This window comes from Carassius gibelio, chromosome B22 (genome assembly GCF_023724105.1).
Source record: "Carassius gibelio isolate Cgi1373 ecotype wild population from Czech Republic chromosome B22, carGib1.2-hapl.c, whole genome shotgun sequence".
NCBI lineage: Eukaryota > Metazoa > Chordata > Actinopteri > Cypriniformes > Cyprinidae > Carassius > Carassius gibelio.
This window is the reverse complement of record NC_068417.1, coordinates 20204550-20223118: the sequence shown is the minus strand read 5'-3', so window position 1 is coordinate 20223118 and position 18569 is coordinate 20204550. Positions and strand designations below refer to the sequence as shown.

General features: G+C 45.2%; 1 protein-coding gene and 2 long non-coding RNA genes across 4 annotated transcripts in view; 1 reads left to right on the top strand and 2 right to left on the bottom strand.

The window, feature by feature from the left end:
• The window catches only part of LOC127986959 (CD48 antigen-like), a 176953-nt gene that overhangs the window by 111375 nt on the left and 47009 nt on the right, over positions 1-18569 (bottom strand). The window lies entirely within an intron of this gene.
• LOC127986993 (uncharacterized) lies at positions 935-10122 on the top strand. Its single transcript, XR_008161020.1, has 6 exons — positions 935-1081; positions 1437-1472; positions 2393-2418; positions 2801-2954; positions 9279-9474; positions 9830-10122. It is a non-coding gene; the product is annotated as an uncharacterized LOC127986993 (long non-coding RNA).
• LOC127986999 (uncharacterized) lies at positions 1071-11217 on the bottom strand. 2 transcript variants are annotated; one of them, XR_008161026.1, is made up of 2 exons: positions 10678-11217; positions 1071-1854 (listed from the first exon to the last, which is right to left on the bottom strand). It is a non-coding gene; the product is annotated as an uncharacterized LOC127986999 (long non-coding RNA). The 2 variants fall into 2 exon arrangements; XR_008161025.1 differs by lacking the exon at positions 10678-11217 and adding an exon at positions 2287-2505.

Sequence of the window (18569 nt, the reverse complement as noted above, 5' to 3'; positions counted from 1 at the left end):
CTGTGTCTGTGTCGGTGAATTTGTCTAACTTGCCCAGGGAGTACCAGGACCTGAGAGAAGTGTTCAGTAAGTCTCGTGCTGCTTCTCTTCCTCCTCATCGTCCTTATGACTGTGCCATAGATTTAGTTCCAGGTGAGTCTCTGAATATGGATCTCTTCGACCATGCATTGATTATCGAGGGTTGAACAACATCACGGTAAAGAATACTTACCCTTTGCCGTTGATGTCTTCAGCTTTCGAACGGTTGCAGGGAGCATCCATCTTCACAAAATTGGATTTACGTAACGCTTATCATTTGGTTCGCATAAGGGAGGGAGATGAATGGAAGACCGCATTTAATACCCCTAGAGGGCACTTTGAATACTTGGTTATGCCCTTCCGGCTTTCCAACTCACCCGCGGTCTTCCAAGCACTCGTCAATGACGTGCTGAGAGATATGGTTGATCAATTCATATATGTTTACCTGGATGACATATTGATCTTTTCCTCTTCTCTCCAGGAACATGTTCAGCACGTCAGACGAGTGCTTCAGAGGTTGCTAGAGAATGGGCTCTTTGTCAAGGCGGAGAAATACGTTTTTCATGCACAGTCTGTCCCCTTTTTGGGGTACATCGTCTCGTCTGAGGGAGTGCGTATGGATCCTGACAAAGTTAAGGCTGAGATAGATTGGCCAAGTCCAGATTCCCGTAAGGCCCTACAGAGGTTTCTGGGTTTCGCCAATTTTTATCGACGTTTTATTCGTAACTTCAGCCAACTAGTCGCACCTCTGACCGCCTTTACCTCCCCCAGAACGTCGTTCAGGTGGTCCGATACAGCGGAGGCTGTATTTGCCAAACTCAAGAGTCGCTTCGTTTCGGCTCCCATTCTCGTTGCCCCTGATCCATCACGTCAGTTCGTTGTGGAGGTCGATGCGTCAGAGGTGGGGGTAGGAGTGTAACACCCGCGAAGAATGCACGGAAGGAAATAATTTGGTTTCACAGCTACTTCTATGTATGTGTGTGTGGCCGGATCAGAAGACTACGTTCGCTCAGGAGTCAGGATTGCAGCAGGAGAAAGAACACAACAACAACTTCTGGAAAAGGTAAGTATTTATGTAGATTTTGATTGTTTGAAAGAGCAAAAGAATAACAATTTGAATAGACAATGGTAAATCTCAAGTGAACCAAACACTTTTCAATTAATGGAAATAACTACTTACAGTAGTCACTTTAACTCTCACTTTATGTAAAGCTCCTAAATACCTCTTAATATGTTTATCTATTATTTGATTATATTAATTATATATTTATATTTATTTTATACTTATTTATCTATAGTTTAATGAGATTATGATATAATATATATAACTCTTTGGTTTGATACAACTTCACACTCTTGAAAATGTAAATTCAAAGTCTCACTCTTAAAATAACCAACAATGTTTTACACTCTTTCAGAAAACTCAACAGAAAGTAAACAACAAAAATGCACAGGTAAATAACCAGATGAAAAGGTATCAGTCCAAAGCAAATGCTTAGTCCTTTGAAATAAATGTCCAACGTGGAAACAAAAATACTCAGATCCTTGAGTGAAAAGAGTTTCGATGCTTAGCAAAAAAATGTGTCCAAAAAGTAAAAAACAGGTTTACACAATATTTCCTACCAGTGTGATGAACAACTTCCAGATTCTATGAAATGGGATGGCTCGCCAGTTTCTGCAACCGTGTGTCTCTCTCTCTCTCGATGGACAGCAGAAACAATTCTCCCAAACGTCAACAAAACTCCAGATCCAGAATCAGCATTGCTCTCAGGAACATCAATAAACAAAGAAGAGAGAAAGAAAAGAAAAGAAACCAACAAAAAAAAAAAACCCAACCTTGCAAAACAAGGCAGAAAATTACAATTAATATCAGAGCTCTCAATATCAAAAGCATATTTCAGTAACACACTGAAAAAATGTACAATTGCACTCACAATATACACATCTCTTTTCCTTTAAACACATTTCTCATTAAAATACAACAACTGATTTGCTCAACTTACTCAACCCATATAAAATCAATGCGTTAGCCATTAGCTAAGACCGCATGGTTAGCATAACTCCCTGTGCTTAGCATCACACTTTCAGCACATATTATTGACATAAAATAACCATTTGACCACAAATCAACATATATACACATATATTTTCCTTCTAAAACATTGAACAGAAATAAAGCATAATTTAGACGTTTGTTTTGTAGTGAAACACTACACTAACTAATTTATATAAAGGACAGACAAATACATATACATGTAATTCACTTACCAATAAAATAGTGAGTAAACAGAACAATCCCGGATGGAAAAATAAAAATCTCTCTTTTGGTTTCTCTCGAGTGAATTAACTTTTTTCTGTTTCCTATTTTCTTCAGATCCAGTGCAATCGCAATCGTCTAATGTAAGCACCACTTTACTGCTAACGAGCGAACACTATTCTCATATTTCAAAACACTTCTCTTACAGATAGACTTAACTTAAAACACTTTAAATCTCTGTTCAAAAGCTGTTTTTGCTAAATCGCCATATCTCCGCTTCTCACCGTTCTCTCCCTTTTTCTGTTTGTTCTTTTTGACGTCAACCTTGAGGGAGGGGTTACTCTTAAACGGCCAGTTTCTAATTTTACTTATTTTCCTAGACATTTCTGTTATTAATTATTTCACTTAGTATAAGTTGAGAATTCGATATATAATATGAATATGAATAAAATAATGGGATGATATTAATAAAATAGTCTTATTTTATTTACATATGTGGTAATATATATTTTTCTCTATTCACAGGTGCTGGCTCTTGTAACCTGGGTTACATCCTCCCTCACGGAATATATGCACGTCCCTGTGCATTTACACATCGATGATAGGGGGAACCACAGACTCTTCAAAGGAGCACTCGACTGCCTTACTTAAGCCTTGCAATAAAGACTGAAACACTGTGGTGAGTGGATTTCCTAATGTGGGGTATTCAAACTTTTTAGGGGGGTGTCGCTCTCTCTGTGAGCGTCTGGGAATAATATCCTCAAGATCAGCATTTTCGGTCTGTTCTTTCTGTGAAACTGCAACATGACGGTTTTCATTTGCCTCACTGCTTTTCTCCTCACTCAGTAACTCAGTACTTCCTGCATTTTCCTCCACAGGTTGCTCTTCAGGTAAGTATTCGTCCACAGGTTCCACTGAAAAATCCTCTTCGGATTCCAGGGCAGGTAAGCTCTTCCTCACAGGCTCAGGTACAGGTAAGCCAGATGTTCCTTCCAGAACACGAGGTAAGTAACTTGTAACAATCTCAATGTCAGATTCTAAGGATCTCCCTGGAACACTACATAGGATTTGTTCATCCTCAGACTCTTGGCTTTCGGCGACAGATTCTGATCCCAGCACCTCTACATCATTAGAAGAACTCCTGGTCTTAGGTTTCCTAGTAACCTTTCCCTTAGATTGTATATCAGGACTGCTTGGCTGCAAAAACCCACAGGGTAATAACAGGTCTCGATGCAAAGTCCTTAGAGAGCCTGTCTTTCCTTCTGGCTGGACAGCGTAAACAGGTAAATCACGAATCCTTTTGACAACTACATAAACTCCTTGCTCCCATTTGTCAGCCAATTTGTGTTTACCCCTTAGTCTCACATTCTTCACAAGAACTCTGTCTCCTTCTTCCAGATTAGAAGCGACCACTCTTTTGTCGAATCTCCTTTTGTTACGTCCAGCCACTTTCTCAGCATTCTTAGTAGCTATGTCATAACTTTCTCGCAATCTTGCTTTCAAATCTTGCACATACTGGGAATGTGACTTTGTAGGGGCATCCACCGGTAATCCAAAAGCCAAATCAACTGACAACCTGGGTTGCCGTCCGAACATAAGTTCGTAAGGTGTGTATCCCGTAGTGTCGTTCCGGGTACAATTATAAGCATGTACCAGGGGCTTTACGAATTCCTTCCACTGAGATTTCTTCTCATTCTCCAGTGTTCCCAACATTTGGAGAAGTGTGCGATTAAATCGCTCCACAGGGTTCCCTCTTGGATGGTAAGGGGTGGTTCGGACTTTACGTATTCCGGCAATCTTACACAGTTCTTTTATCATTTTTGACTCAAAGTCTGCCCCCTGGTCGCTATGCAATTTTTCTGGGAACCCATAGTGTACAAAGTAATTGTCCCATAGACTTTTGGCAACAGTCTGAGCAGTTTGGTTCCTGGTTGGTATCGCAACTGCATACTTGGTGAAGTGATCTGTAATAACCAGGATGTTCTTGGTATTACTCCGATCTGGTTCGAAAGACAGAAAGTCTATGCACACCAGCTCCAGTGGCATGCTAGTTTTTATGCTCACTAAGGGTGCTGCTCTTTCCGGTGCGGTCTTTCTACGAACGCAACGTTCACATGTCCTGATCTTTTTCTCCACTGCTTGAGACATTCTTGGCCAAAAGAATCTTGATCTGACAAGATCTAAAGTTCTGTCAGTTCCCAGATGACCCATATCATCGTGGAGACTTCTCAACACTGTACTTCTAAGAAAAATGGGAAGCGCCAACTGATACAAGGGAACCCCGTGATCTTGTTTCTTTCTGTACAATATCCCATTCTTTAACTCAAGTCGATTCCATTCCTTGAACCACAACCGCAAAGTAGACGACTGATTCCCAAGATTACTGGGCTTCTTACCACTCTCCAATCCTTCTATGACAACTTTTATCTCTGAATCTTTTCTCTGCAGGTCTGCTAAAGACGATGGAGACAGCTGAGGGAGATCTGGAAGACCATGCTCATCCTCCTGCTGGAACTCTTTGGGCAAAGCATCTTCATGGCAAGTGAGGGATTCGATCAAGGTAAGTGAAATATCAAAAGGGCTTGAATTCTCTGCTGATCCAACCACTTGATGTCTGTCACATATCGCTTTTATGGTGTCTGCAAGAACAACAGATGGCTCAGCTTCTTGCTCCATGAAATGGTGCAGAGCGAACTGTTTGATTCTTTCTCTTTCTTTCCGTGAGACCCAGTCATCAAGAAGTTCACCATGTGGTCGGCGAGAGAGCCCATCGGCATCCTGATTTTGCCTGCCAGCTCTGTACTGCAGCTTGAAGTTATAGGTTGATAAGCTGGACAACCAACGGTAACTAATGGCATCAAGCTTTGCCGAGGTAAGGATGTATGTCAGAGGATTACTATCCGTGACAACAGTGAACTCCGCTCCGTAAAGATAATCACTGAATTTGGAGGTAACTGCCCATTTCAGCGCCAGGAACTCTAATTTATGTGCAGGGTATCGGCTCTCTCCTTTCGTCAGTCCTCTGCTGGCAAAAGCTATAACTCTCTTCTGCCCTTCTTGCTCCTGATATAAAGCTGCGCCCAGCCCTGTGGTGCTGGCATCTGTGTGTAGCACATAGGGGAGCTTGGGGTTAGCGAAACCAAGTACAGGCGCAGACGTAAGCTTGTCAATGATGGAATCAAAGGCAATTTGACACTCTGGAGTCCATCTCTCATGAAACTCCTCTTTGGGATTGAAATATCCATCTTTCAACCTCTTACTCCTACTCTTTTGGAGTGGAGGGTATCCAGCCGTGAGATCTGTAAGAGGCTTCACTATCTTAGAGAAATCCCGGACGAATCTTCTGTAATACCCGGCAAACCCTAGGAAGGACTTTAACTCTTTTAGATTCGTTGGCCTCGGCCAAGTCTTCAGAGCTTCAGTTTTCGAGGGATCTGTCTCCACTCCACTCTGAGAGACAATATGGCCCAGATATTTTACAGATGTCTGGAAGAAATGGCATTTCTCAGGAGATAGCTTTAATCCATACTCCTTCAGATGATTAAAGACACGTAACAACCTTGCTTCGTGCTCTTCCAGAGTTTCTGAGAACACAATGAGATCGTCGATAAACACCAACACCTCTTTTCGATTTAGGTCTCCCATGCAACGCTCCATCAATCTTTGAAACGTGCTCGGTGCATTGGATATTCCTTGTGGCATTCGATTGAATTCCCAGAATCCAAATGGGCAAACGAACGCTGTCTTACACTTGTCTGTTTCTTCCATTTCGATCTGGTAGAATCCCGATTTTAGGTCAAGCACGGAGAACCACTTCGACCCAGTCAACGTGGAAAAGACTTCCTCCAAGTTTGGAAGCGCATAAGCATCCTTAATTGTCTGCAAATTAAGCTTCCTAAAATCGATGCACAATCTTACTCCACCATTTTTCTTACGAACCACAACAATGGGCGAGGCAAATGAGGATTCGGACTCGCGTATGATTCCAGCTGACAATAACTCTTGGAGGTGAGCTCTCACAGCATCGACGTCCTGAGGGTGAATAGGTCTAGCCCTATGCTTGAACGGTGTCTCATTGCTTAGTTTTATTTGATGTTTCACTTTTGTCGTGTGACCATAATCAAGGTCATGCTGCGAGAAGACTTCAGGCCTAGAACTCAGAAACTTTGAGATCCTCTCCTTCCATTCTGCAGATAAAGGGGAGTCTCCAAAATCAAAGGTGAGGTTGCCAGTGTTACGTTCTCTCTCCACTGGTTCCTTGCTTAAACCTTGATGCTGGCCCATGATCCTCTGGACTGCATGGATTTCCGCTAACACAGTTTTAGGAGTAAGTCGTATATCAGTTTGTGTCTCATTCCTCAGCAGGACTGATAACTTAGTTGGATGCTTATGGGGTAGAGAGTGCAGACAGCTTGCAATCAAGATTCCATTCGGCAAAGGAATCGATGGTGGTTCAAGGGCCACCCATCCTTTCATGTAGGGCCCATTCAGATGAACTGCACCATCCAAAACTACTGTACTTTTTGCAGGTATAACTTCCACAGAGGTCCCTTTCACTTTTACACACCCAAGGTTCTCGCTGGTAGCTCGAATCCACCTGGCCTCCAACACTCTAAGTACTGCCTGATATCCACAAAGACTGGACTGAAGCTTCACTGAACTCTCTTTGGCACTCTTGCTATACAACACATCAAGGGAGTTAGTTCCAACTAGGATCTGTGGGGAACTCGTCAAGTCTGGCACCACCAACGCCAAAGTAGGAATTTCAACTTCCACCCCAATGAACGTTGCAGGAAACTTTAGGGTTAACTCAATGTATCCTAAGTATGGTACAGCCTGACCGTTAGCCCCTTCAACTTCTAACAGGTTACCCAGTGGTTTCAAGGGAGAGTCTGTCAGATTATTTTCATAAAATGATTGAGGGACCGTAGTCACTTGTGAGCCTGTATCTAGCAGACAGTTCACTTTTTTGTCTCCAATCATAACTTCTGCCGTACACTTCACTCCTACTAACCCTTTGGGCAAGCAGTTTGACGGCGGTGCGTTATGTCTATCTGTATCAACGTTCTGTTCAAAACATTCAGGGCGATAGTCTGAATGTATGGTCTTCGTATGCCCTCCTACAAAGACCTTCTTTAGTTTAAAGGCTGAGTAGGCCTTCCATACTGAGAGTCCCAAGCACGCTGCTGCTCTCTCAGCTTAGCCCTTTTCTCCGTCACCTTAGCGGGGTTCGCTGCATTTTCGCAATTAACTGCCAGGTGTCCATCTTCTCCACAGGAAAAACAATACCAAGCACGAGGCCTATAAGTCCTCAATGAGCTTTTCCTGGGGTCATTGTCCCTCACTGTATCAAGCGGTCTCTGCATATAGAATGCTTGAGGTGTCTGACGAATAGCACTCTGAGCTTGCAGTTCAGCCACTTGACTTCGCAGCTTACGAATCTCTGATTCCTCCAAATCGCTTGATTTTGAACTTTGGGCTACTGACTCCTTCACTGCCGCAACCTGGGTGCTTAACTCCTCCACCATCCCCTTCAGAGCAGTTAGCTCAACCTTCTCAGAGAAACCTTTCTTGTTCTTCTGATCTGGTGGCTGTTTCAGGGCTGTGACTTGAGCCTGAATTTCCACTACTTGCTTCCTTAACAGACTCATTTCAGAATTCTCAGAATGTGGTATATCACAAGGGCAAGCCAACATCTGATTGGAAGGTACTCGAAGCTTTGGAAAACCAGCTGAAGGTTTTGACAGTCCAAGATGTTTTTTCATACGTTCCTCCTTCGAAGCTTGTTTATCTTCTTGAGTACGTATAAGCACTGCCAACTCGGCAAAAGCAGGTGGATGCGCTTCTCTTTTTTTCAAGCTGGTGATCTGCGATGAGGCTATTGTCCCAACACCCTCTGCAGAACTGTTTCAGCAAGTAGCGATCCCGCTCTGTTTCCATTATTCCGTTTCGTCTGATCGTCGTACTCAAAATGACCTGCAGCCTGTGCAAGTAACCTGATGGCTTTTCACTCCGATTCTGACAGGTACTCATGAATTTAGCCAGCAGCTCATCACCATCCTCTACAGAACCATACACAGACTCCAAGATCTCAAGATAAGCAGCAGGTAAGGCTGGAGGGTGCACATGCTTCACAACATCAGCTGCTGGAGGTAAGAGACTATCCAGAATTTTCCGGGTTCTATGCAAGTCAGAAATGGAAGGGTCATTCAACAAGAAGTCGACACTCGCACGCCAAGTGTCGAAATCCGGCTCATTTGGGGGACGTGGGGACTTCCCAGAGAAGGCCCTCAGACGAATCAAAGTCTGCTGTGAAGTATTGTCGCTTTTCACTATGTGCTCAACGACCATTCTCTGGACACCGGGTGGGTCTATGATATTTACAGGAAATGTGAGACTGGTGGGTACACTAACATCCTCCGTAGTGACTCTCGAAACAGGTGGGGACACAAAGGTAATCTCACTCTTGGTTGGGTTTTTATTCTCAATATCTTGAGCATCTGTTGCAGGAGGAGGGTTGACAGAATGAGTATCTGGGATTTTCTCCAATTCTTCCTGTAGGACACTCTGAAAAGGCCTCCCACTTTCTTTGGCAATGGCTCTTAATTCTTCAAGATACCCTTCTGTGGCGGTGCAACTAGTGGGCTTAGTGTATGCAGAAGGAAGGGTACGGACACGGAAAGTGACAGCTGGGTCAGAAAGACTGCCTAGAGTCAAGGGCAGAAGGGGAAGTAACTTCTGGATCGCTGAGTTGTGGCTGTATTCAACAATAGCATTTCTATGGAACTCAGACTCTGGGTCGTCAATTATGAGATTTTTGCTAATTGAGCCAAATCTTTGCAAATATTTTTCTATTTCATTGTCAACTTCAGTTAATGTAAGGCCTTCAATCAAAAGTGCGTTCTCTACATTAACGTTTTCCTGTTTCACTATCTCCATCTTTTGCTTTTAAAGATTAAGTTTCTGAGGCTCACAGGTTTATTTTTCTCTGGTTCTTTCACAGACTCTTGTTGCAACCAAGACTCCTGGCTGGCTCGCCAAGTTTTCCCCTGTAACACCCGCGAAGAATGCACGGAAGGAAATAATTTGGTTTCACAGCTACTTCTATGTATGTGTGTGTGGCCGGATCAGAAGACTACGTTCGCTCAGGAGTCAGGATTGCAGCAGGAGAAAGAACACAACAACAACTTCTGGAAAAGGTAAGTATTTATGTAGATTTTGATTGTTTGAAAGAGCAAAAGAATAACAATTTGAATAGACAATGGTAAATCTCAAGTGAACCAAACACTTTTCAATTAATGGAAATAACTACTTACAGTAGTCACTTTAACTCTCACTTTATGTAAAGCTCCTAAATACCTCTTAATATGTTTATCTATTATTTGATTATATTAATTATATATTTATATTTATTTTATACTTATTTATCTATAGTTTAATGAGATTATGATATAATATATATAACTCTTTGGTTTGATACAACTTCACACTCTTGAAAATGTAAATTCAAAGTCTCACTCTTAAAATAACCAACAATGTTTTACACTCTTTCAGAAAACTCAACAGAAAGTAAACAACAAAAATGCACAGGTAAATAACCAGATGAAAAGGTATCAGTCCAAAGCAAATGCTTAGTCCTTTGAAATAAATGTCCAACGTGGAAACAAAAATACTCAGATCCTTGAGTGAAAAGAGTTTCGATGCTTAGCAAAAAAATGTGTCCAAAAAGTAAAAAACAGGTTTACACAATATTTCCTACCAGTGTGATGAACAACTTCCAGATTCTATGAAATGGGATGGCTCGCCAGTTTCTGCAACCGTGTGTCTCTCTCTCTCTCGATGGACAGCAGAAATAATTCTCTCAAATGTCAACAAAACTCCAGATCCAGAATCAGCATTGCTCTCAGGAACATCAATAAACAAAGAAGAGAGAAAGAAAAGAAAAGAAACCAACAAAAAAAAAACCCAACCTTGCAAAACAAGGCAGAAAATTACAATTAATATCAGAGCTCTCAATATCAAAAGCATATTTCAGTAACACACTGAAAAAATGTACAATTGCACTCACAATATACACATCTCTTTTCCTTTAAACACATTTCTAATTAAAATACAACAACTGATTTGCTCAACTTACTCAACCCATATAAAATCAATGCGTTAGCCATTAGCTAAGACCGCATGGTTAGCATAACTCCCTGTGCTTAGCATCACACTTTCAGCACATATTCTTGACATAAAATAACCATTTGACCACAAATCAACATATATACACATATATTTTCCTTCTAAAACATTGAACAGAAATAAAGCATAATTTAGACGTTTGTTTTGTAGTGAAACACTACACTAACTAATTTATATAAAGGACAGACAAATACATATACATGTAATTCACTTACCAATAAAATAGTGAGTAAACAGAACAATCCCGGATGGAAAAATAAAAATCTCTCTTTTGGTTTCTCTCGAGTGAATTAACTTTTTTCTGTTTCCTATTTTCTTCAGATCCAGTGCAATCGCAATCGTCTAATGTAAGCACCACTTTACTGCTAACGAGCGAACACTATTCTCATATTTCAAAACACTTCTCTTACAGATCGACTTAACTTAAAACACTTTAAATCTCTGTTCAAAAGCTGTTTTTGCTAAATCGCCATGTCTCCGCTTCTCACCGTTCTCTCCCTTTTTCTGTTTGTTCTTTTTGACGTCAACCTTGAGGGAGGGGTTACTCTTAAACGGCCAGTTTCTAATTTTACTTATTTTCCTAGACATTTCTGTTATTAATTATTTCACTTAGTATAAGTTGAGAATTCGATATATAATATGAATATGAATAAAATAATGGGATGATATTAATAAAATAGTCTTATTTTATTTACATATGTGGTAATATATATTTTTCTCTATTCACAGGTGCTGGCTCTTGTAACCTGGGTTACAGGAGCAGTTCTTTCCCAACGTTCTTCCACAGACGATAAGATGCACCCTTGTGTGTTCTTTTCTCATGGTTTATCTCCTGCCGAACGCAATTATGACATTGGTAACAGAGAGTTGTTGGCAGTCAAGTTAGCACTGGAGGAATGGCGGCACTGGCTAGAAGGGTCAGGGGTACCTTTTATCATTTGGACTGATCATAAGAACTTAAGAACATAAGGACGTTTTGACTTTTCTCTTTCGTACCGCCCGGGTTCCAAGAACATCAAACCCGATTCTTTATCTCGCATTTTTGACCATTCCGAACGCCCGTCCACTCCCGAGTGTATTTTACCAGAGACATTAGATGTCTCCACTCTCAGATGGGAGGTTGAATCGAAGGTCATGAAGGCCTTAGAAGGGGTAACTCCTCCGCCCGATTGCCCACCGAACCGGTTATTTGTGCCTGAGGAGTATCGGTCCGAAGTCATTCAGTGGGGTCATTGCTCCAGTATAGCTTGTCATCCAGGAGTTAATCGTACCAGTTTTTTGGTTAAGCAACGATTCTGGTGGCCGTTAATGGCTCGTGATATCCATAGTTTTGTTTTGGATTGCTCTGTTTGTGCCACTGGTAAGACGTCCAACCGACCCCCTGATGGGTTACTACAACCGCTGTCAGTCCCTTCGAGACCCTGGTCCCACATCGCTCTAGATTTTGTTACCGCCCTCCCAGGGCAAGACTGTCGTTTTGACGGTCGTGGACCGGTTCTCGAAGGCGGCTCATTTTATCCCCTTGCCCAAATTACCCTCAGCCAAGGAGACAGCGGTTGCTGTCATAGATCACGTCTTTCGTTTACATGGCCTCCCGATGGACGTGGTCTCTGACAGGGGTCCCCAATTTGTGTCCAAATTTTAGCAAGAGTTTTGTAGATTATTAGGGACGACGGTTAGTCTCTCTTCGGGGTTTCATCCCCAAAGCAATGGTCAATCAGAGAGGGCCAACCAAGATCTGGAGAGAGTATTGTGATGTTTGGTTTCCAAGAATCCTTCCTCTTGGAGCCAACAACTTTCTATGGTGGAGTACGCACACAACTCGTTACCAGTGTCAGCTACGGGCCTCCGTTTGAGTGTAGCTTAGGTTACCAGCCACCAGTTTTTGCCAGTACAGAATCCGAAGTCGCGGTCCCCTCCGCTCACGCCTTCGTCCAGAGGTGTCACCACACTTGGACGAGAACCCGTGAGACTCTTCTCCAAGTGGGGGCGCGCGCCAAGGCCAAGGCCGATCGCCACCGGTCAAAGCCTCCCATATACGTCGTTGGTCAAAAAGTGTGGCTTTCAACTAAGAACATTCCGCTCCGTCTCTAATAAGCTTGCTCCCAAATTTATTGGCCCGTATCCTGTCACCAAGATCATTAGTCCGGTGGCAGTCCACCTCAAACTTCCTCCCACGTACAGGAGAGTTCACCCCGCCTTCCATGTATCTAAAATCAAACCCGTGTTTTGGGCACCCATTAATCCACCTGTCCCGGTTCCTCCCCCGCCGCGTCTCGTAGATGGGGAACCCACTTATTTAGTTAACCGCATTCTGGACTCGAGAAGGAGGGGACGCAGATTTCAGTACCTGGTGGACTGGGGAGGGTTACGGTCCGGAGGAGAGAAGTTGGGTTCCTGCTAGAGACATTCTGGATCACTCTCTTATCGATGATTACAATCGTCAGGTAAGACTGAATGTGGACAAAACTAAAGAGATGGTTGTTGACTTTAGGAGATCACTAGGGGTGTCCCCGACTAAGGATTTTCATAGTAGAAACTGAATTTTCGAATCTTGCTGATATTCGACTGATAGTTGAATCATATGTTTGGGGTGCGGGTCAAAATACATTGAGTCAAGTCAGACATTCGACAGCCATAATTACTGACGTAACACACAGGGAAAATGTGTAATGAACACCTCGCAGATACAAACAGGGTGTCACACCCTCAGCTCGTTCCCTCAGCCCCAGTCACCATTGCCAGTCACCATCCACTCAATCTCCCATGCACCGCTCACGTGAACCGTCACCTGAATACTAATTACCTGCACCTGCACCAGCAATCACCACACCTTTAAATACTCACCTCACTCACTCACTCACCGGCTGGAATCAAGATTGCATGGACACTCTTAGTGGATCTTCTGCCTGCTCCTTGTGGACCGTATTGTGACTCTGTGGAGATTCAGACACAGCGATTAAGGGAAGTGACTCTTTGTTGTCTGGCCTAGCTTTGTGCTTGAACTCACCTATTGATCAGTGCTTGAAGATTCACCGTCTGTGACCACACTTACCTGCTCTGTTAAAGTCCTATGTTAATAAAGCTTCACGAAAATACTTACCCGTCTTCTCCTCTCCTTGTGTGGATGGGACAGGATTCCAGCCCCTAAAAACAGAACTCCCATGGATGTTAACGCTGCAGCTCAGGGAGCGGCTCCGGACCCGTTCACCGAAATGGTGACTGCCCTCCGCCAAGTACTACAGTCAGTGTCACCACCCACCGAAACTGGTGCTTCCGCCACCAACAGCACGCCCCTTGCACGTCCCACGTGCTATACGGGTGAACCGAGTGGCTGCAGTGGGTTTATTCTGCAGTGCTCACTGTTCGTCAATGCAAATACCAGTAAATTCCCCAATGAGGCCACCAAAGTCGCCTTTGTGATCTCTCTCCTCACCGGACGAGCGCTACAATGGGCAGAGGCTCTTTGGAGCTCCCAGAGTCCAGTTCTATCCTCATTCGACGCCTTCGTCACCCACCTCCAGGAAGTGTTCGGGATGGCTCTAACTCCTCTTTCAACCCATGATGAACTCTTAAATCTCCGCCAGGGAGCCGCTGAAATACACGACTACACTCTCCGTTTCCGGACATTAGCCGCCACCAGTGGTTGGAACCAAACTGCCCTACTAGCTGCATACCGTAAAGGTTTAAAACCCCAGATCAGAAAGCAAATGGTCATTTACGACGATAATGTCAGTCTAGAGACATTCATTAGAAAAACTATAAATGTTGCTCAGCACCTCTCGGCTTGTGCCTACCCGGCTTCATATACCATCTCTCCATCGGCCAGAACGCCCTCGCCCCAACGAGACCAGGAGGAACCCATGATCACCGACTCCTACCGCCTAGATGCCTCCGAACGGAGACGCCGCATCCAGGAGCGGCTGTGTTTATACTGTGGCGAGGCCACTCACCTGATCCACGCCTGCCCGGTCCGTCCGCCTCGCCCAATGGTGAGTACAGTTTCAATTACCCCATCTGTATCTCACATACCTCATATCAAAGCCCAGATAACAATTAACTCACGTAATCTTTCCATCCATGTTCTGGTGGATTCCGGAGCCGCAAGCAACTTCATCTCATCCCACTTCGTAACCAAGCACCGTATACCCATCATCCAGAATGAGACCACTTACCGTATCACTACCATCCAAGGATCACCATTAGGCGGTGGCAAAATAACTAGAAGGACACACGAGCTACAACTCGTTCTGCCCCACGGACACCGGGAACAACTGGCCCTCCTCGTACTTCCTCGCGCTACCGTTGACGTCGTCCTGGGTAGGCCGTGGCTGGCCCAACATAACCCACAAATCAACTGGAGCACAGGGGAGATCCAGGCATGGGACCCGGGATGCCAGAGTCACATTCACCGTTCACCAGTCCAGAGTTCACAGTCTGCGCCACCGCACCTTCAATTGCACTCCACCTCCATAGGAAGGCCTGCCCTTTACTCCTCCTACTCCGATGTGTTCAGCAAGGAACAAGCCACCCGATTACCGCCACATCGGCCCTGGGACTGTTGTATCGACCTGCTGCCAGGTGCCAAGCTACCACATGGGAAAATATATCCACTCTCCCGTCCTGAGCAGGTGGCGATGGAGGAATACATCCAGGAGGCTCTCGATCAGGGGTTCATCAGACCATCCACATCTCCAGCTGCATCCAGTTTCTTCTTCGTCCCCAAAAAGGATGGCGGACTTCGACCATGCATCGACTATCGGGTGCTAAATGACGCCACCGTCAAGTTCGCCTACCCGTTACCACTCGTTCCGGCGGCTCTGGAGGAACTGCGCGAAGCCAAGGTGTTCACCAAACTCGACCTCCGCAGTGCCTACAATCTGATCCGTATCCGAGAGGGAGACGAGTGGAAGACTGCCTTCATCACCCCTGCCGGGCACTACGAATATCAGGTTATGCCCTATGGGCTTGCTAACAGTCCATCCATCTTCCAGAGTTTCATGAACGAAATATTCCGTGATTATCTCCACCAATTCGTCATTGTCTACATAGACGATATCCTGATCTACTCCCGGAACATAGAAGAACACCAAACCCATGTCCGCCACGTCTTACAACGACTCCGAGACCACCACCTCTACCTAAAAGCTGAGAAGTGTGAGTTTCACTGCACTACCGTCTCTTTCCTCGGATACGTGATCTCTGCGGAGGGAGTTCAGATGGAGTCAGCCAAGGTAGATGCTGTGGCCAACTGGGCGGAGCCCACAACGGTGAAAGAACTCCAGCGTTTCCTTGGCTTTGCCAATTTCTATCGGCGCTTTATCAAGAACTACAGCCTGCACTCGGCTCCTCTAACATCCCTCCTAAAAGGAGGTCAGCGCCAGCTGCGCTGGACACCCCAAGCTCGAGAGGCCTTCAGTCATCTTAAACACCTCTTCACCTCAGCACCCATTCTTCGACATCCTGACCCATCCAAGCCTTTCGTCGTAGAGGTTGATGCGGCCAATCACGGCATTGGAGCCGTGTTATCCCAAAGGTCTGGTGAACCTTGCTCACTCCATCCGTGTGCGTACTTCTCTAAGAAACTCTCTCCTGCCGAATGCAATTATGGAATCGGAGACCGTGAGTTGTTGGCCATTAAACTCGCCCTTGAGGAGTGGCGGCACTGGCTAGAGGGAGCTCAGTTTCCATTCACTGTTGTCACCGACCACAAAAATCTCCAATATCTGCAGAACGCCAAAAGACTCAATGCTCGTCAGGCTCGTTGGTCACTCTTCTTTGCTCGCTTTAATTTTCAGATCACGTATCAGCCCGGTCACAAGAACACTAAAGCAGATGCCCTGTCCCGTATGTACTCACCAGAACCAGACACCAACAAGCCTGATTCAATTCTACCACCCTCCGTTTTCCTCGCGCCCATCCTCTGGCAGATCGACGAGGAAATTCGAGCCGCCACCCTCGAGGAGCCTGCACCTCCGGAGGTTCCCACGGGTCTTATGTACGTGCCCACAAACCAGCGACTCCCTCTACTGGAAAGTGCGCACACGTCACCTGGCTCAGGACACCCTGGCAGCAGGCGAACCCTCTCGCTCATCCAGCAGAAGTACTGGTGGCCAAACATGGTTCGTGACGTTACCCGGTACATCCTTGGATGCTCGGTCTGCGCCGTTACCACCACACCTCGTCAACTTCCCGTGGGTAAATTACAACCACTGCCCATTCCTCGCCGACCCTGGACCCATCTAGGGGTGGATTTCGCCACTGACCTTCCCCCCTCACGGGGGTACACTACCATTCTAGTTGTTGTAGATCGTTTTTCTAAATTCTGCAAACTAATCCCTTTAAAAGGTCTTCCCACAGCGTTCGAGACCGCCGAAGCCCTCTTCACCAACGTGTTCCGGAATTATGGCACTCCAGAGGACATTGTATCGGACAGAGGTCCTCAGTTTATCTCCAGGGTCTGGCGAGCGTTCTTCCAACTCCTCGGAACATCCGTCAGTCTATCTTCTGGATATCATCCTCAGACCAACGGCCAGACCGAGCGGAAGATTCAAGAAATCTCACGGTACCTCCGTACTTACTGCTCCCAACACCAGGATACCTGGAGCCAGTATCTGCCGTGGGCTGAGTATGCCCAAAACTCCCTTCGCCAAACCACTACAGGCTTAACCCCTTTTCAATGTGTTTTAGGCTATCAACCACCGCTGTTTCCCTGGTCAGGAGAAGTCTCTGAGGTGCCCGCGGTAGATCACTGGTTCCAGGAGAGCGAGAGGGTGTGGGACTCAGCTCACATCCATCTCCAACGGGCAGTTCGGAGGCATACAGAGACCGCTAACCAACGCAGATCGCCTAATCCCGTCTATCTGCCTGGAGACAAGGTTTGGCTCTCCACTCGGGATATCCGCCTCCGACTGCCCTGCAAAAAGCTGAGTCCCCGCTACATAGGGCCGTTCACCATCCATTCTCAGATAAATCCCGTCACCTACCGCCTGGACCTACCACCACGCTACCGGATTTCACCCACGTTTCACGTCTCACTGCTAAAACGTCACACTGATCCAGTTTCTCCTTCCTCCACAGAACCAGAACCGCCTCCCCCTCCAAACCAACCCGAGATCCTCGGAGACAACATCTACCAGGTCCAAGAGATCCTCGACTCCCGGCGGCGGAACGGCCACCTGGAATACCTCATAGATTGGGAGGGGTTCGGTCCCGAAGAGAGGTCGTGGGTACCACGCAATGACATCCTGGATCCGGCTCTCCTCGAAGATTTCCACCGACAACACCCGGACCGCCCGGCTCCCAGAGGTCGTGGTCGTCCCCGTCACCGCTCTAGGATGCCTGGAGTCACCCGTGGAGGGGGGGGTAGTGTCACACCCTCAGCTCGTTCCCTCAGCCCCAGTCACCATTGCCAGTCACCATCCACTCAATCTCCCATGCACCGCTCACGTGAACCGTCACCTGAATACTAATTACCTGCACCTGCACCAGCAATCACCACACCTTTAAATACTCACCTCACTCACTCACTCACCGGCTGGAATCAAGATTGCATGGACACTCTTAGTGGATCTTCTGCCTGCTCCTTGTGGACCGTATTGTGACTCTGTGGAGATTCAGACACAGCGATTAAGGGAAGTGACTCTTTGTTGTCTGGCCTAGCTTTGTGCTTGAACTCACCTATTGATCAGTGCTTGAAGATTCACCGTCTGTGACCACACTTACCTGCTCTGTTAAAGTCCTATGTTAATAAAGCTTCACGAAAATACTTACCCGTCTTCTCCTCTCCTTGTGTGGATGTGACACAGGGTAAATAATGTTTTATGTTTTGATGAACAGATAGCTAACACTTAACGCTGGTGAAACCGTGTTAGCATCTGTCGTTTCTTTTTTCTTCTTCACTTGTGTTTTTTTTATTATTATTATTCTGTACAGAAGATATGTATTAGCACCCTCTACCATATAATAATGAAAACACAGATTCAGAGTATAGCTCAAATATATTTAGAATTTTTGTAAGTATAAGTCAAGTATGCTTAAATGTAATTTTAAGTATATTTATGAAGAGTACATAAAGTTGATTAAAGATAAAGACATAAAAAGTGTA